Raw genomic sequence first — 18,001 nt, forward strand, 5'->3', positions numbered from 1 at the left:
ACACACACACACACACACACACACACACACACACACACACATACACACACATCCTCTGCATACTCTTCTAATGCTTATAACACATTCCACATTTTAGAAGAAAGAAGTTGTCAAAATGTTTTGCTGGAAAGTGAATGTGCTGATCTTTGAAAACTGTCAGCACACCGACACTTAACAGTATTTGTTTGTTTGTTTGTTTGTTTTGACACAGAAGAGTATGTTGGGAGGACCTGGGAAGCCGGAAGTGACATTCTAATTGGTTTAGTGTACAGTTGATGTCATGAGACTTCAAGCACTACAGCATCCCACTGGTGAAGGAGACAAGGAGATGGCACCATATTCAAAGAACAAAAGAGTTTTTTCAAAGATTAGTCAAGATCATCTCACGAAAAAAAAAAAAAAAAACTGCTGTACCATAAATCCAAACTTCTATATTCAGATATATATTTGTTGAATGGCAAATTCTTTTCTTTCATCCTACTTCTTGCCATTTTACTTGTGACTTTTTATGTGTAATTGTATGTCTTTTTTTCTACGTTCATTGTTTTATCCCCAATCCCACACCTCAACATTAATAGAATTAACCTTGAAAGAGTTAATAAGTCTATTGCCTTTGGTACACTACTTGGCGAGTTCATAACGTGTCATTACTACGCACATGTAAAACAAGTGAGAAGACTGAACAAGTGGGTAAAAGCACGTGTTTCATTTCAAGTGGAAATTGAGAAGGTAAAAATATAAACTCATAGTATCTGTTTTTAATTAATGTGGTGTCTCATTATTTGACCATAATTACCTATTTTTGGGCAATACAAAGAGGACTCCAATATTTTTATGGTCCTTTTTTTTATAAGTGTTGTTTTTTGTCGTTTAGAAACAAAAATGTATACTATAACATTTTTCATATAAATACATTGTGAATTGAGATTTAAGAAAATGTAAATATTATACCAGTCTCTGCATATAACCAACTGAGAATGAAAAAAGACATATTTTTTCTGATGGTGTCTCAACAAAGTGTCCCCAGGGTGTAAAAAAAAACAAAAGAAATCTAACTCAAAAAGACTATCACTCAGTTGTTACTGAAAGACAGCAGATATCCTTGTGGTAATATATTATGATATATCAGAGTACTGATGTCTTGCTCTGTAAATAAAACCAAGCTGAACAGCATCATAAGTGTCATACCAGCATATTTCCAAATGAAGAGAACAGTTTGCTGTTTAAGAAAAACAAACAAACAAAAAAACAAATATGGAGGCTTCTAACATCACAACTGACATCCAAGGGATAGGTATCATTTTGAAGAGAATAATGACAAAATCCAAAGCACACTGTATTTAGTGTTAAAGAGAACAACTGAATTCTATCCAGATATTTTACAATGACCTTCGCATCCTGACACTTTTATACTCTAGAGAGGGAAAAAAATGTACTGTGTTATTTGTTGATGTTGTCGTTGTTTGTTTGTTGTCATTTGTCTGCTCCAGACGGTTCCGCTCTGCTTCAGAACACAAGTTCTGGATTCTTATGTAGCAGAGCCGGTGAGGACAGCTTATTATTTTGCTCTGTTCTCTTTTGAAAGAAAAACGAAGGCAAACATTTTGATATCATACCTCAGCCCCGTGTCTCTCACCTGGGGGGAAAAGTTAACTAATTTAATTTATTTTCAGTAGTTCATGAGAGAGTTAAAATAAGAAAACTATTGATGGAGTACAAGGAAATAGAATCATTGCACTGTGACCTGAATGAAAGATTTGAACCATTTTTTTGTTTGTTGGTTTGTTTGTTTGTTTGTTTTTTAAAAATGTTGGTAATGTTGGTCCTGACAATTAGTAAGGTATGAAGAGCTGTTGTAACATGAATGTCAAAACAAAGCAATGAATACCAATTTATAACCTAATGTCTTGATTTTAGAGAGGGGATACAGCCAGTCTCTTGTGATATGGGTTTGGTGTCAGATGAGACACAGCTCACGATAATTCGTAGTAGTAATCATAGATGCTGTGCAGAATTGGAATAGGACTGGTTTAAGACAGATAGATTCAAAAGGGGATCTGATTTAGAGTGCAGATTGTTATGATAATGGTTTATTGTATATTCTGATGTACATTTGTCTTTTTTCCTGCTGCAAATGTATTGTTTTATCTATTTTCTTGTTTTGTTTTTGTTTGATTTTGTTGGTTATGATGTTGAAAACAACCAGGTGAAGCTAGATGCTGGATGCTTTTTAAAATAATGTGGAGATATGATCAAGTAATAATTTAACCTGAGAAAAAAATGGAAGAAAACTATTGTAAAGTTCACATGTAAACAGACAAACAAATGAAATACAAAACGAAAAAAAAAAGAAAAAAAAAGATGCTCCTGATTGCTGATTTCAATTTTGCAACAGGGTTTTATTGACATTTTTGTGGTTGTTAATAATTATATGAATAATTATAATAATGATATTATTCTAATGTACGGTGCATCCATCAATTCCTCTCTCACCACCCTCCCATCATCATGACGATATACAATCTTTAGTTCATCATTGTATTTCATTCTTGTGCAAAAGAAGACCTCGTAACAGAGTGCTGTTTTTGAGAACTAGTGTAGATGTCGATCTTCTTTGATGTTCTCGCCACGATCCTCCTCTCACCTTCCTCTAGTCTTTGTAAGTAGTCGTAGATGTTATGTATTTAGAATAAATCTTGTAGTTTGTAGCAGATTTAGGACCAGTAAGGATAGAACTTTCTCATATTATCAGTGCTTGACACAAAATTGCAACCAGTTCATTTTATAGCAATTTTGCTGTACTGTATTTTTTTCTTTCTTTTTTGTGTTTGCAGTTTTCACATGGTTTCAACTAACCAAAGCTTACAGATGAGAATTATAGAAATGCTGTAAGATGGACTTTTAAACTGCATTCTTTGGATCCCCACACCTTGAATGTTTTGAAAGGGGGTGTGCCATACTACCTTAAAAGCTAATGCAAGACTTTTATTTTGGATTATTTTCTAAGAGGGACACAAGCTATAATTAAAAAGATTTTATGTCAAAGAAAATCTTATTTTTTTAGAAAGTTCGCACAGACTAATAATGATGATTACAATAATTATTATTATGATATTACTAATAAAACGTGTTCTATGTTTTGATGTTTGTACACTTTGAAAAATATCCCGAGTGCCTCTGGCACTGCTATTTTTGGATACCACTCTGTTTTCTAAACGCGTCTGCCTTTTACAGATTCTTTTTCTTTTCTTTTTTGTCTCATAAACACCTGAATTGGACACATTGGGAATTATTTTTGTACTCTCTACCAAGGACACCAGTGCTTTACTTTAATCAAAACAAGAAACTTGTTTATTTTGCCTCGAAACTGTATCATAACGAGGCTGAAGGTAGCATGTTGATACAACAACGATAGAACCATGCAACGGATGGGCTGGATTGATTGCAGTGTTACTTGGAATTGAATTGATGATCAATCTCTGAATTGATTTGTCTACAAAGTCTTGCCTATATAATCCTTTAAATTGGCAAAAGTAGAAGCAGTTACACAGACACTCATAGTACATGGATTTCAGATGATATGCAAACCCATTGAATGTTGCCATTAGACAGTAAAGATCTCTGCTCTGCTCTGCTTGCCATAGGATGTCTATTCTTTTGAATGAGATTTCATTGCCTTCCAGGTTGAATGGCTTCTGGTTATGGTTTTAGTTTGCTTTGTGAGGTTAGGACAAACTGCTGGCTATAGGCTACAACAAGAAGTTGGTGTAGGCCCCTTTCAGAAGCTAGCAAAATGACTATCTATTGCTGACTAGCTAGCTAGCTAGCCAGGTGGCTTACAGGGTAGTTTGTGTCCAGAGGTACAGGGTTTAGGACTAAACCAGATGCATGGTAGGGACCTTCTCCATGTGCAGGGTAAAGATTCATTTGTGGCCCTCTCTCAAATGCAGAACCCAGTCAGATCAGTACAGATGAGATCATATACTGTAGCCTAATTAATACCTTTCCTTTCACTTTCGTCCAGACATAGAGAAGACATCTCGCAGGCAGTGAAGCATTTAGAGAGAGAAAGAGTGTGGGAGACCACGAGTTGCTGGTAATTTGTTTTTCGGAAACCTTCCTCAATGAATGAAGTTTTGATTAAACTAAAGGCTGGTAATCCACAAAAATAGTTACACCATCTCTATTTTTAGTGACCTAGGGTTTTTTTCCGCTTTTTTTTTTTTTTGTGTGTGACTTTTGATCCCGTAGCTTGGACTTTAAGGTAGCATGGCTCAGTTTACATCATTTTATTTTCCATTGACGGCAAATAACAGCTGATGAATGTTACACATCTTACTAGATTAGTGATTTCATTGGATAACTGTTGGTTTCGAAAAAAAATATAAATAAAAAAAGGATGAAAAAAATGGAGCAGGACGGTGTCTGGAGTGTACTACCGTATCCATTTAAACTTGAATATTTAGGCAAGTGCTAGGTAATGGCCAACTCTTCCTCATCTTCCAGTCATGCGTTGAACAGACATACATGCATGTTTTTCTGCATGTATGCACTGGTACCTCTTTGTTCATATTTTTGACTACTGCTGCCGTGGCCCACTACTTGATGGGCTCATACAGTAGCATAGTGGCCAACACTGCTTACATTTCACCTTGACTAGCGTGCTGTAGAAAGTGGAACAGGGATGGTGTCCAGTGTTGCTTCTTAAAACACAAAATTACAATGTCAGTAATATTAATAACGATAATATAAAAACATAATAATGATCATAATACATACTTATGACTGTTAACCAGTGAGTGGGCTTCCTACTGGGTAGTCTTACCGGTAACCGTACAAATGGAAGAAATTATTTGGCTGTAACAGTCGCTTAGAGACAGTTACACGCCTGGACGGTCGAAAAGCGACAGCACTATAGAGCTTAGCATAGCTACTGTTCTTCCGTTAGCCTTCCTTGAGTGAGAGGATTTGCTAGGCGCTGGAGTTCTGTCATTGTTGTCACCATAGATATAGAATCTTATGGTGGTCACTCTCTACTTCCCCATTTTGCCTTGCCCATTCCTACCACTTGCCCATTTTTTTAACGTTTAACGTCTTTTTACTGCAAGAGACTGACGGAACTGACTGACTGATGTCTGAAAGCATCTTTCAGGTCTTCTTGTACGGCTTTGCTCAAGCCCTGTTGTAAAATAAATAAAATAAAAAAAATAAAACTCAAATGGATGGGGGTCTCTCACATCTCAGATGTGGAAAGTATAATTTTATATTTGTATTTTCAAATAATATTAATAAAAAAGATGTTTGTGAAAGGTTTCCATCCTCTACTGTGGTCCAGAAATCGATGTGTCTGTCTGGAAAAAAATAAATCAATAAATGAAAACAAAATTAAGTTCTTGTTTTTTTTCTTCGTTTTGTGAAATGTCATTCAGCGCTTATCTGCTTGAAGGTGTACTAGAGGCATAAGACAAATGCTCCGACTCCAAACATATGTAGTGAACATGTCCACTTCATTCTGGGGAGTTGAGATTAGTTGGTTTAACACTGTTCCTGTTATGACAGCCATACCATACATCTAATTGCATATTCCAGGTGATGCCAGGGCCCTCTTACCTTACCACACACACACACACACATACACACACAGTGATCAGTGATCACCTGCATCTGTTCACCTTACCATATGAACTCAGATCCACATCTGTCAATGATATGTCTATCTACTGTACCTAAGCCACCCACTGGAACACACACACACACACACACACACACGTATCTGTGATCTCCTCTAAGTATTAACCTGAACCACTCTTGACCTCTTCTTTCCATTCACCTTAACCACCTGCACTCATACCTAGGAACATCACTAGTCCTATAGAGATTGAGAACGTGACGTAAAACGCAACGCATTTTGGGATTCAGTGGCCCAAAACTTAAGTTGTTTTACTGACGTGCGGGAACAACGAAGTGCAGTTGTTGAAATGCCGTTTACCTGCTATGTTATAAAATTCAATAGAGTAACATGAAGCTTATCTTTTATTGTTTTCCAGCGTGGAAAAATAATAGTACATGCCATGAGGTGTAGAGAAATAATCCCTCAAGGTAAATACAGAAATGAATGAGAATCAAAGGAAAACAAAAACTCACAACTGACAAATGTCCTACAAGTTATTACATTTTTACACCACAAAAGAAAAGTTCCATAGCAGCAGTAAGGAAGCGTAAGGAAGATTATGTTCTGTTTTCACACTATTTTTTCACGCCTAGTTTTCATTATTATCATGCCATAGCAGCAGTAAGGAAGCGCAAGATTATATTCTGTTTTTTACACTATTTTTTCACACTTAGTTTTCATTATTATCATGCCAGATCATAGACCCAGAACACTAGTTTCCATGGGCTGGCATCAGGCGAGCCAAACTTACCCATAATTCTTTGTGTTTTGATGACATTGGTCCTAGCGATCTCTATAGGTCAGGGGTTCTTAACCTTTTTGACCTTGAGGCCCAATTTTTTATTAAAGTGGCCTGGGGCCCATTTAATATTCATCATTCACATCCAAAAAGCGCACGTTTTTGTATTTATTGGTAGACATTTCACAGGTGCAATTTCGGTTATTATAACATTATGCGTTGGGCATGTTTCCCCTTTAGTGAAATATGTCAGAATTTCAGCAGTTATGTAAGGATCCTTGTGAGTGCATAGGTATATAACGACGATGTGCTAACGTAGCTAGAAGCATTTGCAGTACATTTCAGTACACAAACACTCTGAAAGTGCACTGAAAGTACCCAGATGACATCCTAATAACGGACAAAAAAATCAAAATCAAAATAATAATTAAAAAAAACACTGGAAGTGTAGCCGTGTACTGACGGAAGAATGCAGTTTGAAACAGGCATTCCAACAATGCATTACTGTGCCTACTGAATGTACATTGATACAGAGAACAGCTTGTTTGCAAATTTCTCCTTTGGGAGACAATTAAAGGATTATCTTATTATCTTGACCACCCTATTATGGTTGACCAGCTAGACCATCAAGACTCTTGCAAAAACATACCTACAGTTTTACCCATCTTACAATGCTAATTCAGCTGGTTTTGCTTGTCGTATCACCTCAAGTTGGTCATTTTAGTTAGTGGTGCTGGTTTAACTGGCTTGCTAGCTTATGTTGGTCATTCTAGCAAACCAGCATGACCATCTACAGTATGTCAAGCTTGGCAGGCTGATCACCAGCATGACCATCTTACACCAGCTCTGGGGGCCCTTGCCCCCCCCACCCCCCCGCCCCAGTGGCGGCCCTGAGTGACCCCTTCCATTTCACACACACACACACACACACACACACACACACACACCACACTCTCACACACACACACACACACACACACACACACACACACACACACACACACACACACACACACACACACACACACACTGCCCTCAGCACTCTCTCTGTAGCCGACGCGTCCTGCCTGCCTGCCCTGCTCATTAAAATGCTTTAGTCGGCTCCTTTGTTAGGCTCTGCCCCCTGTGGGCAGGGCAAGGGCACTGCGCCGTGATTATGTACCCGGGCCCCAGCACGTGTTCTCCACCCTGCCCTCCGAGAGGACACCTCCGTAAATCAAGGTAAACAGGAACTCATTTCCTCCGAGCGGGATACTGATCAATAATTAGCCCGTAGATGTGCGCAGTCAGCGTTATATCGCCAAAATAACCCTCTTTGTTTTTCTCAGGGGGGGCTTTTGTTCATTATGTCGAAACAAAGACAAACCCCACTGACCTTAAATAATCTGCTAGCCAGTTAATTATGTGTTGTCGAGGACCCGAACACTACTCTAAAACACCTTGGCCATTGATTTGCCGGAGCAGAGGGCCCTGGGAGAGCGGCGGGTAATAGAGATCAGATACATATTCAGCATTGTGACGCTCACACAATAATCAATGCTGACTCTTTATGGTGCTTTGTCGATGCCTTGCGCTGGTTCACTGTCCCCACGGGTAAAGGGAAAACAACCAATAATGTTTTGTCAGCAGGTATGTGCTTTGCTTCGCTTAATTTTCTGGTTCAGTCCTGCAGTGGCTACCAGAAGTCATGATTAGGGTGAATTAAATGGATTTGCATGTACCAGTGTGTAGGCTCCTGGCTTCAGTACACACCTGGGGGCAGACACACAAATCCATGGAAAATGGTAATGGAATTCCTGGAAATCTTTGATGTCGGTTTAAAAATCCTTAAACACATAGGCCAACTTAATTTAATATATATGCCATGTATTCAAATATTGTTGGGTGCCAACAATTGTGATGTTCAGCAATGATTGATTTTTTCATTCAGACTAAATTTTCCATACACTGTTGAGATTACCAACTGGTGATACAGTGAATTTGGATAGCATTTTCAATCATATGTAACAAGAGTGCCAATAACTCTGCTATTAATTTGCCAACAAGTCTCCATTAATTGCTCCTCAATCTGATGGTATTATCAGCCAAGCCCTTAATTATCTCTGCATCTCTCATAAACCGGCAGCAGAGAGCCCAAGGTGATCATTAAGTTGTGACCACATGCTCACACACACCTCAGTCTGTAGGCCTCCACATTTGTGCATGAGGCATGTCAGCACAGAGCACCTCGTTCCAGTCTGTCAGTGTGTTTGTGATAGACTAGTAGAGACAAGCATAAAGTAGTTTAGGCAGTGGTGCTATTAAATGTCTACTAATGTAGGTCTACCAACTGCCTACATAATGTGAGGTGACTTTAAAGGTGACTATCTCCATTTGTGAATGTTGAATGGTGCATTACTTAATGTTAAAATGTTTTTTTTTTTTTTTTTTTTTTAAAGAAAAAAGATCTGTCCACTAGTTTGCTTATCCCATTGCTTGATGTTGAGTGCTGAGAATAAGCATGTTTGGCTTGGTAGCTGTCCATGGTCCTGGAATGTCAATTCAACAATGTGAAGAGTGAAGATCATGTGTGACTGATGTCTGCTGACACCCTCAATGGAGAAGGGGTCATGTGAGCTCAGAGCTACACTCTTAGAAAAAAAAGGTGCTACTGTATATTATATATATAGAACCAAATATATTATGGCACCCCTAAATGGTTCTTTCATCCATTTTGAAGGATTAATCTAAATGGATTATAGCACCCCAAGAACCTTTTTTTAAGAGTGCACAAGTGAAATGGAGGAGATGGGAGAGGATGGACCTCTGCAACGGTGTAGCAGGTGATTTACAGGACAGGTAGGGTAAGAAGGTAAAAAGGTTGAGTGATGGCTGTCCATCATCCCTATGCTAAACACTAGAATCATTTGTCTACAGCAATCAATCCAACAGTTAGCTAGTCATATCTTGAATTACACTGCTGTTCAAAAGTTTGGGGTCACTTAGAAATGTCCATTCCGCTCCATTATAGACAGAATACCAGCTGAGATCAGTTGCATTGTTTTTTTGTTTTTTCTTTTTTTCTTTTTTAATCAGGGGAGCAGTTTTCCGATTACAGAATGTGCTTACATATTGTAAAAGCGTTCTCCAATGTTTTCTCAGTTAACCTTTTAAAATCAGCCATTTCTCTCTACAACAGTCATTTACAACATTGGTGATGAAAACAAGGGCATTTCTATGTGACTCCAAAGTTTTGAACAGTATGTGTATATGTTGAAGCTTGTGATACTGTCCTATTTCTTTGTTATTTATTTGGCAACATGTTGGGGCCATCTTCTGCTCTGCAGATTATGTAGGGCCATTTCCTCCAAATCCAGAACGAAGACAACATAATTGTGAAACTATCACATCAACAGAAGAATTAAAGGATGACAGGATGAAAATATCATTTAAAATGTCACAGCATGACCATCTTAAACCAACAATGTCAAGCTTGGCAGGCTGTTCACCAGCATGACCATCTTACTGTACATCCCACTCAACAGGCTGGTCACACCAGCATGTCCACCTGGTGGCCTAACCAGCGACGCCAGCAAAGACCAGCAAGAGCTGGAAGAAAACCTGCAAAGACCAAGCATGAGCTAGTTTCTAACTGTTTTCTTCAGTAGGGATATCAATTGGCATCATCAGTGCCCACTGATTGCCTGTCTGCTACATAGACAATATTCTAAATACCTTGGCTTAGTTCTAGAATCTTTGTCTCCTGATGCCAATGCATAACAAGGTTTAGATGCAATACAAATCAAGCAACAATACCGGTGTATGACTTAATGTAAAATTCATAAATGTAATAATATAATAAAATAATAATAAAATGCATTTCCAGGCCATTTGTAACTTGAGAGGCTTTATCATTTATATTCAAATCTAAATATAAATGTGTCTTCCAACATCTGGCTACAGTCACTTGTGTTGTATGAGCAAAGACCATTTTCCTTCAGTATTTCACTTTATTTTTAGATCATCATTATATGCCAGGAAAGCTCTTTAGCCAGCTCATTTATTTCCAGTGGAGCATCAACTGTGTTGTAACGACATCTTCTGTTATATTCTGCTCCTTTCATGTTCATTATACTGAATGTCTTATTTATACGTAACAGGCCAACACTTTATTCAACTTTGACACACACATAAATCATTTAGCATCTTAACATGCTCACTCACTGGGCGCAACACCCAACTGGGTCTCTAAGCAGGTACACTAAAACAATAGCCTCTGCAGCAGAGCTGATACTCTTCCTGAAAAACATGAGCTGACCAATGAGACTTTGCGATACCTGGCATAGAGACAGACGGCAGCCGGTTCCTAATTATTTCTGATGAATTAAAGGAGATTCCTAGTCTTGGTATACCCATGCTGCTTTGTGTGCGCGATTTCATTCATGCTACTAGGGCAGCCTGGAAGCCATGCATGGCCCTAACTTGGCTTTTTACTTGTGACAATTGCTTCATTTATTACTATTATTTTAATTTAGGATCTATTTTGTATTGTTTTTACTATTCTTTCATTTATTTTTTTTATTTTTACATCACTTTGGTCAACTGTTGTTTTTTAAATGTGCTATTACTGTAAATTGACATTGACATTGACATTTAGCCTCAACAATATTTTAACAATGGAGTTTGGCTTACTTGTAGAATCTTTACATCCTAGTGCCAAATCATTGATTGCGTAGTGTACAGTGTGTGATGTCATAATGATGAATGCCACAAAGTTCTAGTGACATCATGGTTACTATGGCAACCTTTTATAATAGATGTCAAGAGCTTAACAAGCCTTCATTTTACCTTGGACAACTGAAGAGTGCAGGGGCCGGTTTCCCGATAACGTTCACTCTTAGCGAGCTACGAAGACTCCAAAGGTATAACTTACCAAAGTTGTTTACCTTTCTAGTCGTGGTTCCCGAACTATCACTTAGGAGTCTTCTTACGAAAAGCTCCTTACGTCCGACGTATAAGGCGCTGTCCACCATGAAGGTGCTGAATTAGGTGACATCGATTGCTCAGAAATCGATTTTTTATTTCACGCGGAGGCTTGACAGACTTATGAAAGAGTTCTTTGCACCAAAACCATTGCTTATAATAGCCTATCGCCCCCACAACATTCACGCAACTTCAACGTGGATGAACTTATTAGCACACAATGATAAAAAACGTAGTCTAGAAATTAAATGATCTACGTAGGTAAGTAGGTTATGTTTTCATCTGGGTTTGTTTGTTGGTGTGTTAGTTTGTTTCCCGCATGGATAAAAAGATTCGAACGCTTCATGTTTGAAAGCAGAGGTCTGCGCTCTCTGAGTGCTTTTCTAGTTTGTTTGTTTGTTTGTTTGTTTGTCCGTTTGTTTGCAAGATAGGCTAACTCTAAAAGTTAAAGATGGATTTCGATTAAATTTCCAGGGAAGATCTGAAATGACCCAAGGAAGAAACTATTTAATTTTGTGAGTGATTCGTATCACCGTCTGGATGCAGGAGGCGTAGGCTACATGTGTTTGCTTGGGGGAGGTTTGTGCTTTTCTAGTTGAAATAGGCTATGTAGACTTTTTTTTTAATCACAGCTGATTGACCAACATCCTTATTCAGTATTGTGTGCCTTTGGTTAACATTAAACATGACAGCAAGCCCGCACATTAGGCCTAAACATTGTAGGACGGTGGGGGGAAGCAAAGAATAAAGCGCTTTTAACATTTTCAAATGCGTGCACGTTTCATATTTGCATGAAAACATTTCCAGAAAGTATTTTCTAAATTAGCATACTTACATAAAATCATTGGCGAACCAAAATAGTGATTTTGTATCATATGAGTTGCATGCGTAACGGAAATTGCTGTAGGGTACAGTGGCGGCGACTAGCGTCGCGAGTCGAAACATTGCCAAGGTGCAGCTAAGAGAGGTCTGAGAGTGCTCCAGACCACTCTTACCAACGAACGACGTGCGAAAGACATTCGTAGCAAAGAAGGTTTCGGGAAATGCGTGAGGTACTTAAGGTAGAGCTTAAGATAGAGGTTACGAACTACGTAGCGTTAAGAAGGCTTCGGGAAACCGGCCCCAGGTCAGTAGGCAAACCTGTGACTGGCCAATTGTCACTGGACAGTGTGTCCAGACAAAGCCATTCTCATACAATATATCTCTTCGACAGAAATTTGTTACAGACACTAACCATATCGGAGTAATCCAGAGTGGATAGGAGGAGCTTGGAGATGACGGAGAGAAGAGGGGCGGAGGCTGGCCATGTGGACCGTCTCCTGATGGTGTCCGGATCAGCAACATACATGTTCGATGTTCCACAGGAGTTTCACGTCAGGGGCTACACGAGGAATGGTTTCTACACAAGCCTGAACAGGTGGGTCCGACACCTGGGCAGGTGTTCATCAAACAGATTTTATTGATTTATTTCTTATAATTTATTAATTTTATTTGTTAAAGACCATGTTTCAAAATAAATGTTGCCATTTGGTGCATTGTAGGACCCAGGAGAAAAGGCCAAACCTGAGCCTGGATATGAGGCCACGGCTCCCTGACCGGAGCGAGCTGGAGAGGGACATGAGGGAGCTGGACAGGAAGCTGGAGGAGAGCAACAGGAGGTTGGAGGAGCTGCGCCAGATGACTGAGGTTCAGGAGAGACTGGCCGCAGAGAGGAGAGAGCAGGAGGAGATGGAGAGGGCGAGGGAAAGGGAGAGGGAGAGAGGCGTGCAGGAGAGAATGCAGAGTCTGAAAACATTCAGGGAAATGTATCAGCTCATGCTGACCATTGGTCCAGACCCAGCGTCCTATGAAACGGAACTGAGAGAGTAAGTTACTGGACCTTTATTCAAACTGTACCACTCATCCTCTGAGACTGGGGTTACAGTTTTTTTCAACTGTTTCCACACAAAATCTTTTTTTGTCACACAATTTTCTAAACATGTCTTTCCAACACCATAACCCCACACCAAATCTGCAAAAGCATACACTAGTTCTCAGTGTTTGACACAGTTTTCAATTTCCTAAAACACAATTTGCAAAACACCACACACAATTGTCTACCTAACACACATAAATCTAGCAGGAAGTAACATGATTTCATTTTTCAAACAAACGCCACACTTATTCAACGGTGCTCTTCTCTCGCATTACTTTACTGAACACCATCCAATCATTGCCTTAGTATGAATAGATATACTTTATGAATGGACCCTTTCAATCTGATCCTAGAAGATTTGAGATTTGCTGTTGAAATGTTCATAACCAATGCAGATAATTTGAAAATTAACTAAATATATTTGAAATCAAACTTTAGCGTAATCCTCTTCAAAAAACGACTTCCTGTAAAACTTGTCTTTTTTTTTTGTCCCCAAGCATTAGCTCAACTATTTACCCCCCCCCCCCCCCCCCCCCATGTGCATCTGGTGGTCATTGTATTTTGCTCTTTTTGTTTGTTTCAATTATGTTCAAGAGCTTTGGTTTTGAGCATACATTTTGAACAATGTACATGATGTATCCAAAATGTCATATTATGACACAAGTGTTTATAATGTGTGCTTTGAAGATGTGTTTCATGTTCATGTTGTGTGTAATTTTGCTGGAGATTTGAGGCATTTTGAATTTTGTGTGATACATTTTGAGTTTTATGTCTAGAGTTTTGAACAATAGACACACAGTTCTAAAAATGTGTGTAAACAGTTGTACAAAAAAACTGATTGTTTATCATTAAATTCAAGGTTTTTGAGTATAAAATGCAGCATTATTTTTCACATGAGTACACAATATGTGATTTAGGTTGCTTTTACACTAGATCCGTTTAGCTGGACCGGACCCGAGTGCGGTTACTCCTACCGTAGTTGGTCTCTGTTCACATTACATGTTTGTCTGCGCACCCGGGTCCGTTTGCGTCATAAGCAACACGAACTTCCAGAATTCTGTTTACAAATATCTTAGCAACCTGTTCCAGCGTTCTAGCGAACCGGACCCCAGACCACCTTTTCAGGCGGACCCGGGTGTGCATGGTTGCGTTCACACTATCAAAAACAACTGAACCATCGGACCAAACGAACCCGGGTCCGGTCCAGGGGACCTAGTGTGAATGCGCCCTTAGAGTTGACTTCACTCTAATCCAGGAAACATATTTTGTGTCAAAATAGATATATGTCAAAATCCAGAAATGATATGAGGAGCTTATTTTTCCAGGCATTCCAACCACTGCATGGTCCAGCAACTGAAGGCTATGTGTAGGAGGGACCAGGAGATATGGAGGAAACAGGACAGAGAGCGGATGGAGCGTAATATGAGAATGGTTGGATGGGTGGATGAAGAATTGAGACACCTGCAACAGCAAAGAGGATGTATCCCGGAGAGGTCAAGCCTAGCTGATCATCTCGAAGCTCAGCTCCACGCTCAAGAGAGAGTTCAGCAGCAGGAGGCACAGCGAGCGAGGGAGGTTTTGGTCAGGAGGGAGAGGGTGCAGTCCGAGAAGGAGGACAGGAGCAAAGAGCTTTACCATCTCAAGCAGAAACAAAGGACTGAGAAAGTGGATGAACTCCAGGGAGAGAAGCAGGACATGAGAGAGATGGAGATGAAGAGAGAGGTGTCAGTCGAGGAGGAGAGAGAGTTGGAGGAGTTGAGACAGAGAGAGTTGAGGAGGGTTGTCGAGAACATCACCTGGACATCCAGTGATGAGAAGGACGACACTGACTCGGATGATGACTGGATGGACCAGGAGGAGAAGGAGGTCATTCTAGCTGCCAGGAAGAAACAGCAGGATGAGAGAGAGAAGATGAGGGAGCCAGAGAAAGAGGAAGAGGAAAAACTCCAGGAAGAGAGCGAGGAAGTGAAAAAGGAAGAGATGGAAAGAGAGGTGGCAGTCAAGCAGGAGAGAGAGAGAGAGGAGTTGAGACAGAGCGAGAGAGAGGAGTTGAGGAAGGCTGCTAAGAACATCACCCGGATGTCCAGTGATGAGAAGGAGTACGACAACAGTGAAAGCGACACTGACTCTGATGATGTCTGGATGGACGAGGAGGAGAAGGAGATCATTCTAGCAGCCAGGGAGAAACATCAGGAGGAGAGAGAGGTGATGCAGGCTGAACTGGACAAAGCGGAGAATGGAAAGAGAGAGGTGGCGACACTGAGTGACGGAATGGAGAAAGATGGAGAGGAAAAACTCCAGGAAGAGAGCAATGGGGTAAGAAAGGAAGAGATGGAAGTAGAGATGGCAACCAAGCAGGAGAGAGAGAAGATGCAGGCTCACCTGGACAAAGACGAGGACGAAGGAAAGAAAGATGTGATGGAGGTGGTGAAACTGGAGGGGGCTTCTGAGATGTGGACCTGGATGTCGAGTGATGAGGACGACGACAACAGCAAAGGTGAGATGGCCTTTGAGAGAGAGATTGAGCAGAAGGTGAGAGAGGAGGAGAGAAGGAGGAAGGAGATTGAAGAGAAAGGAAGAGAAGAGGAGAGGAGGAAGAGAGAGATTGAGGAGAAGGTGAGAGAGGAAGAGAGAACAAAGAGAGAGACTGAGGAGAAAGCAAGAGAGGAAGAGAGAAAGAAGAGAGAGATTGAGAAGGTCAGAGAGGAGGAGAGAAAGAAGAGAGAGATTGAGGAGATGATGAGAGAGCAAGAGAAAAAGAAGAACCAGATTGAGGAGAAAGCGAGACAGGAGGAGAGAAGGAAGGAGATTGAAGAAAAAGTGAGAGAGGAGGAGAGAAGGGAGAGAGAGATTGAGGAGAAGGCAAGAGAGGTGGACAGCAAGAAGAAAGAGATTGCGCAGAAGGTGAGAGAGGAGGAGAGAAAGGCGGGAGAGAGTGAAGAGAAGATGAGAGAGAGGGAAAAGGAAAGAGAGATGGCACAGGTGCAAAAGGTGGTGGAGGTGAAGCTGTTGGAGGCTGAGACCATCACGGCGGTGTCCAGCGCTGAGGAGTACGTCAGCAGTGAAAGTGACGTGGACTCTGACGATCTCTGGATGGATGAAAAGGAGGCTAAACGGTCAGCCAAGAAGAAAGAGGAGGAGAGGAGGAGAGAGATGGAGATGGACAAGCTAAAAGAGGAGGAGAGAAAGAAGAGAGAGATTGAAGAGAAGGTGAGGCAGAAGGAGCAGGAGGAGCTGTCAATCATCAAGGAGGAGAAGCAGAAGAAGAAGAAGAAAAGCAAACCTGCCAAATTCATTAAGTGGATTAAGAGGGGACTGGGCTTCGGGAAGAAAAAGGAGAAAGAGGTGTGTGTGTGTGTGTGTGTGTGTGTGTGTGTGTGTGTGTGTGTGTGTGTGTGTGTGAGATTGCTTGAGACGATGCTACTCCAATAACTATGCTAATATCTGTTTTTTTATCTTGTCTACAGTGACCTGTCCATCCAAAATGGAATGGCTAACCCACTGGCCCTCAGGAGACCATCACATACACACGCAGACACACACACACAGACACACAGACACACAGACACACACACACACACACACACACACACACACACACACAACACACACACACACACACACACACACACACACACACACACACACATTTAAACATTTTTTTACCAATAAACTAATTTCAAATATTAAAGCTTGTTTAATCAGTGGCCATTGAAATGTAAGAGACACTAAGCAGATAATGAACACACATTGCATGCAGAAAGTGTTCAGAAGAATTCTTACGAGTATGTGTGTGTGTGTGTGTGTGTGTGTGTGTGTGTGTGTGTGTGTGTGTGTTCACTGGTCAAATGTACCATTTGTCTGTAGTGAGAGGAGTCCTCCAACAGGTTTGGTGGAACACAAGGGATGTTTATGGTTGTGATACAAAAACTGGTCATGTCTCAGCCATCTTTAAGAGCAGTTGAAGTTATAATACAGTAAGTTGCTTTTTCAGTTAAGCTCCAGGGTGAATAACTCTCCTGGGCAAGTCTGGGTACTAGACAATTTAACTAAGGAAGTAATATCTGGGCAGTATTTAACACAAAAAGCAAACTGTGGAAACTCCACATATGATGCTAATACTGGCACAGAAAACTATTCAAACGACCCTGTCTGTTTCCAGAAAGTTGTTATGTATATGATACAGTACTTTAACTAATTTGTGCAGAGTGTTAGCCGTCTGAGTGAACTTTGTAGGTTCTTGTGTTGTGTCACTATTAAAGCCTCCATTAAACTGTGTGTGAGAGGCAGGATGCTGGCTCATCTGTGTGTGATGCTGTCATCGTCCCCCGGGAGCAGAGCCCCCCTGTGGCTCTTTAGTGCGCTGAGACGTCACCGTCGTGCCTAACGGGACGGAAGTTCATCCAGCTCACGGTGGGCGCAGTGGCACCGCCATCCGATCCGCCACGCGCCTAACGGGCTGACGACAGGCCTCCTACACCGACTGCAGTCGCATTAAGAACCTTCTAGATGAAGTGACACACCAGGGAGGAAACTCAAACGCAAATCATGCTGAATCAAGCCATGCTTCAAAACCTGAGGGAGGTGTGGAGGCAGCGAGGAGCAGCATATCCAATTGCTTTGCATACATATTCATGATGAAGCCTATATTCTGTGGCACACAGCCATCTGGACAACTTCTCAAGAGCAGTTGCGGGAAAAAAGTTTATTATAA

The 18,001-nt window shown here is 40.7% G+C and overlaps 2 protein-coding genes across 2 annotated transcripts in view; one reads left to right on the forward strand and one right to left on the reverse strand.

Moving 5' to 3' along the window:
* Window positions 1–4,411, forward strand: part of LOC134080759 (RNA-binding protein Musashi homolog 2) — a gene marked incomplete in the record, with an annotated part of 259,150 nt that extends 254,739 nt beyond the window's left edge. Inside the window, 1 exon segment of the mRNA XM_062537360.1 lies at window positions 212–4,411.
* LOC134080758 (macrophage-capping protein-like) overlaps window positions 1–18,001 on the reverse strand; it is a 136,759-nt gene that overhangs the window by 19,504 nt on the left and 99,254 nt on the right. The window lies entirely within an intron of this gene.

This window comes from Sardina pilchardus, chromosome 5 (genome assembly GCF_963854185.1).
Source record: "Sardina pilchardus chromosome 5, fSarPil1.1, whole genome shotgun sequence".
Lineage (NCBI taxonomy): Eukaryota > Metazoa > Chordata > Actinopteri > Clupeiformes > Clupeidae > Sardina > Sardina pilchardus.